Genomic DNA, 8,465 nt, shown 5'->3' on the forward strand with positions numbered 1-8,465 from the left:
TTAAGGAGTTCCGCATTCTGGAAATAATTGACATGCATTTCAAAATAGTTTATGGGCTTCAATTCACAAAAAAAAAAAAGGAACTCCATTGTTCAAATACGGGCAATAAGCACAACGACCAGTCTGATCCAGTTTAACTGTGATTAATTTTTGGACTAGGGACACTAACGCATTATTTAAATTCTCCATTCATCGGACTTCGCAATCCATTAGGATAACTTTTCTGCTCTTCACTCATATTGTTCTGGATCAAAGATGCTATTGATTTTGCTTTGACTGTTCTTGACCAAGGTCTTTCACTGACCTTGAAAATCCTACTGGGTGTTATCCAGCATCATGCCCACGCCCCAGCATATGCCTCTACATTGTTTCGACTCTGGAAAGATTTTCACGACATAACCAGAATCCAACCAGTTTGTCATCCCCTCCGCTACAGCCACTGGGGTCCCTACTGATGAGGATTTTTAGGCTGCTTAATTTTAAAATGGTTTATGATGAGGATTTTTAGGCTGGTTACTTTTAAAACTGCAGATGAGAAGCAGGCTCCGAGGACTGGAATTTTGCTTGCCCTTTTGAGAGACATTTGCACTTGTGAAGGAAGGGGGGATGACCTTGTAGGGACCTGAAATTGGCCACCCCAGGATATGTCTCTTTGGCATCAGGATTGTTTTGGGCTGATTGCTTTTGATAAACTGGGACAGGGAAGGAGGCTCTGAGGAATGGAACTTGCCCTTGTTGGGACACATTTACATTTGTAAGGTAAATCTCTATCTGTAAAAGGTGCCTCCCTCTCTGTACCAGGAAGAAGAAGAGAGATGACCTTATCCCTAGAAATTCTTAATGGGGAAGGCAAGAACTTAAGTTGGTTGCTGTCTGGCAATCTCATGTAACTGATTTAGGGTGGTGGCTTCTGACGTTACTTAATCCGATTTGATTCTTGTCTAAAAGTCATGGGATCACCCAATGACCAGACCCCACCTGCACTGATACCATTTTAACTTTTTTTCCATGTTCTTTCCTTTGTCTTCGTAAAGAGATGACTCACACACCTATGCCTTAAATTTAGCCCTAACCCTCAACTCGGGGCAGCAGCAGGAGCTCTGACCGCCCGTGGGCCCTGTCCCCATGCTACACTATTCTCTAAATAAAAGAGCACTACTGCCAGATCTTAAGAGTCTAAGAAATCTTTCTTTCGACTTCTCGGCTCACTGACCCCGCATCACCTACCACCATCATCTCTTGCCTGGGTTGTGACCACAGCCTCCTTTCCATTCTCTCTGCCTCTGCCGCCGTCCTGGGCATGAGGCCGAGTGTCCCTTTACATGTCAGATCAGAGCTTGGCTCAGAACCCTCCCATGTCTTCCCATCCCTCTCAGAATGAAGGTCGAAGTTTTTAGAGTCACCTACGAGGCTCTACACAGTCTGGCCCTGTTACCTCTGAATTCATCCCTGCAGCTTTCCTCCTAACCGGGCTGCTCTGGCCGGAAGGCCTTTTTGCTGCTTTTCAAATACGTCAGGCACATCCCACACTAGGACCTTCTCCCAGGCACCCTCTCTGCTTCAGTGCTCCTCCTGAGAGGACCAGGCTCACCCTCCCCTCCTGGTGCCTCGGCTCAGACGTTATCTTGCCATGAATTCCTCCGGGACCACCCGGCCTGCCAGCACTTCTCCCCACCCCTTGATCTGCTTAATTTTTCTCCGTAACACCCATCACCATTTCACGGGCTGTGTTCTAGTCTGTTCCTGCTGTCTATCTGCCAGCTAGAATGCAGGCTCCGTGAGGTTGGGACGGTGTCTGTCTGGTCCTGGCTTCACTGAGAAGAGCCTCAGGCACAGAGTCGGCACTTAGTGCCCACCTCGTGAATCAGTGCAAAGGGACGTGAGACGAGCAGTGGGCAAGGACTTAGAAGACCAGAGCTGGAAGAACAGGGAGAGGCTTCGCTGCTTGTGTGGTCTCGGGTGGAGTCTGGTGGCGGAGGGCTGTGGTTCTTGGACCCCTGAGGTCAGACACACACAGCAACAGCATGTGGCAGCACTGCCCGCTCGGCTGGACAAGTCCATCTGGGTGCCTGGGAGCCTCTCCTTCTGAGGGTTGGGGAGATCTCCCTGAGGAAGCGTTTGGATGCTTTTCTGTGTCGGGGGTGGGAGTAGGGGGGCAATTCTCCGGCAATTTTCTAATAATCATAATCATATGATCATTAGTCTATCTTTTCTCCCTCTTCCAGGTTCAGTTTGTACGAATTAAATTTTCTTTAGAAGAGTGTCCATTTCATTCATGCTTTTCAGTTTATTTGCATAGAGTTGAGCAAATGATTCCCTCACGGTGGATGCAGTTTCCCCTCTTTGTGTGGTTTCCCTGCTATAATTTCCTATTTTGAGTAATGGTATTTTCTCCCTTGTTTTCTTATTTTATTTTTAGTTAAGTTAGCTAGTTATTTATCTTTGAACTTTTCTTCAAGGAACCAGATTTTATAATTAGTTATATATTCTACTTTTTAAAAAAATTTCAGGGAGCCGGCCCCGTGGCCGAGTGGTTGAGTTTGCGTGCTCTGCTTCAGCGGCCCAGGGTTTTGCCGGTTTGGATCCTGGCTGCGGACATAGCACCACTTATCAGGCCATGCTTAGGTGGCGTCCCACATGCCACAACTAGAAGGACCTGCAACTAGAATATACAACTACGTGCCGGGGGGATTTGGGGAGAAAAGCAGAAAAAAAAAACAACAAAGAAGATTGGCAACAGTTGTTAGCTCAGGTGCCAATCTTTAAAAGAAAAAAAAATTCAAGGGTAAAGGGGCACGTACGTATGGTGACAGAAGAAAACTAGACTATTGGTGGTGAGCACGACGCAGCCTATACAGAAACTGAAATGTAATAATGCACACTTGAAATTACACAATGCTATAGGGCAATATGACCTCAAGAAAATAATTTTAAAAAATTTCATGTCTCATTCATATCTCCTTTTATCTTTTAAAATTCTTTTGTCTTCTATTTAATTTCTTGTTCTTTTTTTTTAAGAAAAACTCCTTGAGTTATGTGTTTGTTTCATTTGTTTTATTCTTTCTTTTCTATCAGTACAAGTGTTTACACCAGGAATTTTCTCTGAAGTGTATCCCATAAGCTTCTGAAATCGAATAGTTTCCTTATTTTTGTCTCTAACAATTCTGCAACTTAGATTACTTTTTCTGATCAAAGCGTTTTTAAAGAGAGAATTAAAAACATTTCCAAGTGGGAAAGTTTTTTAACTTTAATTCTCACTGTTGCTTTTTCGCGATTTCCAGGGAAGAAAAAGATGCTGACTTACGCAACTGAGCAATTTGGAAATCCCCTCTCTTATTGCCTTGCCTTCTGGGAGTTGAAAGGCAGAGAACGGATTAGTATTAATTTATTATTTGTGAGCAAAGATAAAATATGGCCAGATAATTGCTTAGGTGTATGTCAGTCCAACAAGATGTACACCGAGCTTCTCACAATATTAAAAAGTCCTCATGAACCTCAGAGTGAGGAAAACACCTCCTGCATTTTAGCTTAATGGCTTTCTCACTGTTTTACTGCAGCCTTCTGAGTAACCACTGCAAGAGACCCATTGGAGGGCGTCTGCAGCTTCGCTCGAGGCTGCTTCAGGAGGTTGCTGCCAGCTGGTCAAAGTTAAAGCAGGACGTGCGTTCAAAGACGAGTGGGAGGTTTCATGTCCCTTTTTATGCAGGAACTTGAGACCTCAGACCACAGTGGAAACAACCTGGACTTTGGAGGAGGTGAACCTCGAGTTCAAATCCCTCAAAACACGCTTCTCTCAGCTTCATGCCCCATTGCAGCGGGGTCCCCATCCTGGGACTCAAAGGCCTGTAGGATGCCATTCATTATCCCCTCAGACGCCCAGACAAACCCAGAGCACGAGGTTCCCTTCATTTCTGGGGTCTCTGGACTCTTTACGTGAACTCAAACATCCCACATTCCGCAAAGTGGGGGCTCCACGTGAACACTGCAGCGGGCGCCTACCTGCTCCCCACCCTATGTCCTCCCCTCACCCAGACGCAGCCTCCACAGGGCGTCTGCCCCAGGCCACGCAGGGCTCCAGGCCCTGGTCCTGCCCTTGGCTGACTCCTCAGCCTCTGAGCTGCGCCCACTCGCTCCCCAGCCCCACAAGGCCCAGACCCTGCGTCCTCAGGGTTTTGTCTGCACTCTGAGTTCCAGCTCTGTTGTAGCCCAGCTGTACCTCTTTGGTTTCTGTTTAGCTAAAAACAACTTCTGACTTTCCTGTGCCTCAGTTTCCTCACTTGGAAAAGACGTAAATACCTGTCTCACCAGATAGCTGGGGGCGTCCATGAGAAATCTGCCAAACGCCCACCTGAGGCAGAGGCTGGGTGGACATCAGCCCGCCCTCCAGGCTTGGGGTTGTGCTGGCCGTGGCTGCACTTCCCACACATTCACGCAGGAATCGAGCAGGGGTCCTGCGTTGAGGAGCATCGCTACAGGCCTGGAGAGCGAGCCACGTCTGGTCCCTCGCTAGCCCTGCATGAGCACACGGCAACAAACAGTTCCACAGACGGTGCAATGCAGCAGAACTGTGGAGGGGGAATCAACTCACCAGATCCGGCAAGCTGTCACAGGCACGGACGTTAGGACTCTCAAAAAATGAAAGAGCTGGGTTTTTTTTTTGCGACTCATCTAGCTTTTTTGTCATCTGACTATAATCCCACACCCTTATTCCATTTATTCTGTATATTTTATTGACTGCAAGTTCTGGCCTACAAGAATTTCTGCAATTCTGCAGAAGTTTTCAAATTTTCTGGAATCATGGAGACAGACATATCCTCTCTCTTTCTCTCTCTCTCTCTCACACACGTATAAACTACTGCAAAAGGAGTAAGATGGACATGGACCTAACGATAAACCAAATGGGATGGTTGCATACGCACTTCATTTAGTCCACAGATATTTACTGAGCACGCACTCTGTGCCAGGCTCCGCCCTGAATTCTGGCAACACTGCAGTGGATCAGACAAGGTCTTCTCACAGAGCTGAGGACCCGGCTTCTCTGTGGGAGGCAGACAGTGAGCAGACACGTGACCACTTGGTCAGGTGACCATCAGTGCCATGGAGACAGTAAAGGAGGGCATGGGGAGAGGATGCCTGGAGAGGCTGCTGCAGACAGTGGGGAGTGAGGGCCTCACTGGCCGGGCCACCGTGAGCAGAGGCCAGTCAGGCGGGGCAGTGAGCCATGTGGACAGGGCAAGCGCAAGTGCAGTCGAGGCAGAGGGGACAAGCAAGCCCTGAAGAAAGGGCAAAGGCTCTGTGGCTGGAGGGAGGGAGCAGGGGCGGTGTGGGCCAGGAGGCTGGGAGCTCCACGGCAAGGTCTTTGGGGCCTTCTGGGGGAGGGGGACCCCTGGAAGGTTTTAAGCAGAGAGAAGCTGAAATTGGAGTAATGACAAAATGTCAGCATTGAGGTGGTTGGTGGGGACATCAGCTGCCGGGGCTCTGCCACCTCTGGGGGGGGGTTGATCCTTGTTGGGGCCAGTGCAGAGCAAAGCCATTCACCTTTTCCCTCTAAGTGGTTCCCGGGTGAGTCTAGACTCTGCCTGATGGCACTGCCAAACCGTGATGGCATGACGGAAGGACAGTTTGAAATGAGAGAGAAGGGAGCTGAATTAAAAATACTCTGCTCATGTATATAATAAATATAACGAAAATATATAATTTTATTTATAAAAAAATAAGAAATTTTGCAGATCTGGATCCTACATTTGTTGTCCCTCAGGCCTGGCAGTTTCTGCCCCACTCACTCTCCCTGTGCACACCTCCCAGTTTACGTGTAAACGCCCTTCCTTGGGGCCTGACTGGACCTGTCTCAGCTGGGTCCCGCCCGCTCCAGCGGCACCCGGTGCTTCTCTCGCCTCACACTGCTCAGCCTGTTTGTAACTAGGAATTTGATGACTTCATTGCTGTTTCCTTCCACTCTTATGGTAGCCAGTTCATTTAAGTGCGCCCGCGGCCCGCCACTGTGTAAAGGGCTCCGCGAGAGTCTCTCACAACCACACGTGTGCTAACTGCGTTGTTATCCTGGCTTCACGGCAACCAGAGTGAAGAGCAGTGAGGGAAGCTGCTCCAGATCCCTTGGTGAGTAGCCGAGGTGTGCTCCCAGCTCCAGAGCCCTGGCTTCCGAGCCCCGGCTCTTAAATCAGCCGCTGCCCGACGTGCACTCGGGACTGGGGACCAGCGGGCGTGCTTGGCCCTCAGCGGGTGCTGGGCAAACGTGAACTGAAAGAAGAGATTTCTTAGACCACAGCGCCCTTCGAACCCGACCCACCTTTGAGTCTTTGAGTTTCGAGGACCTCTTCTCCAGCCGTGGTTTCTAACCCCAATGGGCTAGGACCAGAGGCCTGTCGCTCAGGCCCTCACACTTCACCTTGATGCAGGCTCGGTGAGCCGAGGAGTCAAAAGAAAGATTTCTTGGACCCTCAAAGTCTGGTAGTAGTGCTCTTTTATTCAGAGAATAGCATGGAATAGGAGGGGGACAGGACCCATGGGCAGTGAAGAGCTGGAGCATGGGGACAGGACCCATGGGCAGTAAGAGCTACAGGCATGGGGGGCTGGCCCCGTGGCCGAGTGGTTAAGTTCGCGCGCTCTGCTGCAGGCGGCCCAGTGTTTCGTTAGTTCGAATCCTGGGCGCGGACATGGCACTGCTCATCAGACCACGCTGAGGCAGCGTCCCACATGCCGCAACTAGAAGAACCCACAACGAAGAATACACAACTATGTACCGGGGGGCTTTGGGGAGAAAAAGGAAAAAATAAAATCTTTAAAAAAAAAAAAAAAAAAAGAGCTACAGGCATGGGGACAGGACTCATGGGCAGGAAGAGCTACAGGCATGGGGACAGGACTCATGGGCAGGAAGAGCTACAGGCATGGGGACAGGACTCATGGGCAGTGAAGAGCTACAGGCATGGGGACAGGACTCATGGGCAGTGAAGAGCTACAGGCATGGGGACAGGACTCATGGGCAGGAAGAGCTACAGGCATGGGGACAGGACCCATGGGCAGGAAGAGCTACAGGCATGGGGACAGGACTCATGGGTAGTAAGAGCTGGAGCATGGGGACAGGACCCATGGGCAGTAAGAGCTACAGGCATGGGGACAGGACCCATGGGCAGTAAGAGCTACAGGCATGGGGACAGGACCCATGGGCCAAGAAGAGCTGCAGGCATGGGGACAGGACCCATGGGCAGTAAGAGCTGGAGCATGGGGACAGGACCCATGGGCAGTAAGAGCTACAGGCATGGGGACAGGACTCATGGGCCAAGAAGAGCTGCAGGCATGGGGACAGGACCCATGGGCAGGAAGAGCTGCAATGGGTTGAGGGGAGGGCTAAATTTAAGGCATAGGTATGGAGTTATCTCTTTACAAGACAAAAGAAAGATCATGAAAAATTCGTTAAAAATGGTATCAGTACAGGTGGGGACTGGTTATTGGGTGGTCCTATAACTTTGGATAGGAATCAGGTCGGATCAGGTCAGTATGTCCTATGCTTCCCGGAGGATGACATGGATCGGTATGTATGGCAGGACGCCTTGGACTTCTTTTGCTGGGACAGCCTTGATCCTCACCAACCTCACATGTACTCCCATGTGCAACACGCCGTTCTTGGCCTCAGCACGGTCTAATACAGCGCCAGTAGGGGAGAGGATGGTGTGAAAAGACGGGGCAGGGTTCCCTCTGCTGTCCACAGGGGCGCTAGGAGTCAGAATTGACACCTTGTCACGAACAACAAATAACATCTGTAATTAGAACAGCGATAGGGACACAAGAAAATTCAGAACAATGAAACAATCCCAGGAGTACTGAGAATTTGGCATGTGATGAATTTGACATTTGGAATCAGCAGAGAAAAACAGTTGGATGATTTATTAAATAGTAGCAGGGCAACCGACCAATTTATCAGGGAGAAATAAATTGGGTTGAGCTTGTCCCAGAAAGACACGTTGCAGTCCTAACCCCTAGTCCCTAGGAACGTGGCCTATTTGGAAACAGTGTCTGCAGATCTAACCAAATTATGATGGAGTCATGCTGGATTAGTGTGGGCCCTAGGCCAACGACCAGCGTCCTTATAGACAGATGTGGACGCAGAGACGCATAGGAAGGAGGCCATGTGACAACAGAGGCAGAGACTGGAACCATGCAGCTGGAGTCAAGGAACGCCAGGAACTGCCAATAACCACCCAAGACTGGGAAGAGGAGGAGAGGCTCCCCACAAGCCTCCAGACGGAACCTAGCCACCTCTGAACGGAGGGAATAAACGGACGTTGTGTGAGCCACCCAGGGTTGCGGTCACGTGTGACGGTAGCCGTAAGACTCAGTGAAGCTGCATCCATGCCTTGCTCCCTTTACAAGAACATCTAGGTGGACACAAGGATTAGATGCGGAAACGAAACTAACAAGGACCCCAAATAGTAGAAGAAAGAGTGGGT

This window comes from Equus caballus, chromosome 10, assembly GCF_041296265.1.
Source record: "Equus caballus isolate H_3958 breed thoroughbred chromosome 10, TB-T2T, whole genome shotgun sequence".
NCBI classification, from domain to species: Eukaryota; Metazoa; Chordata; class Mammalia; order Perissodactyla; family Equidae; genus Equus; species Equus caballus.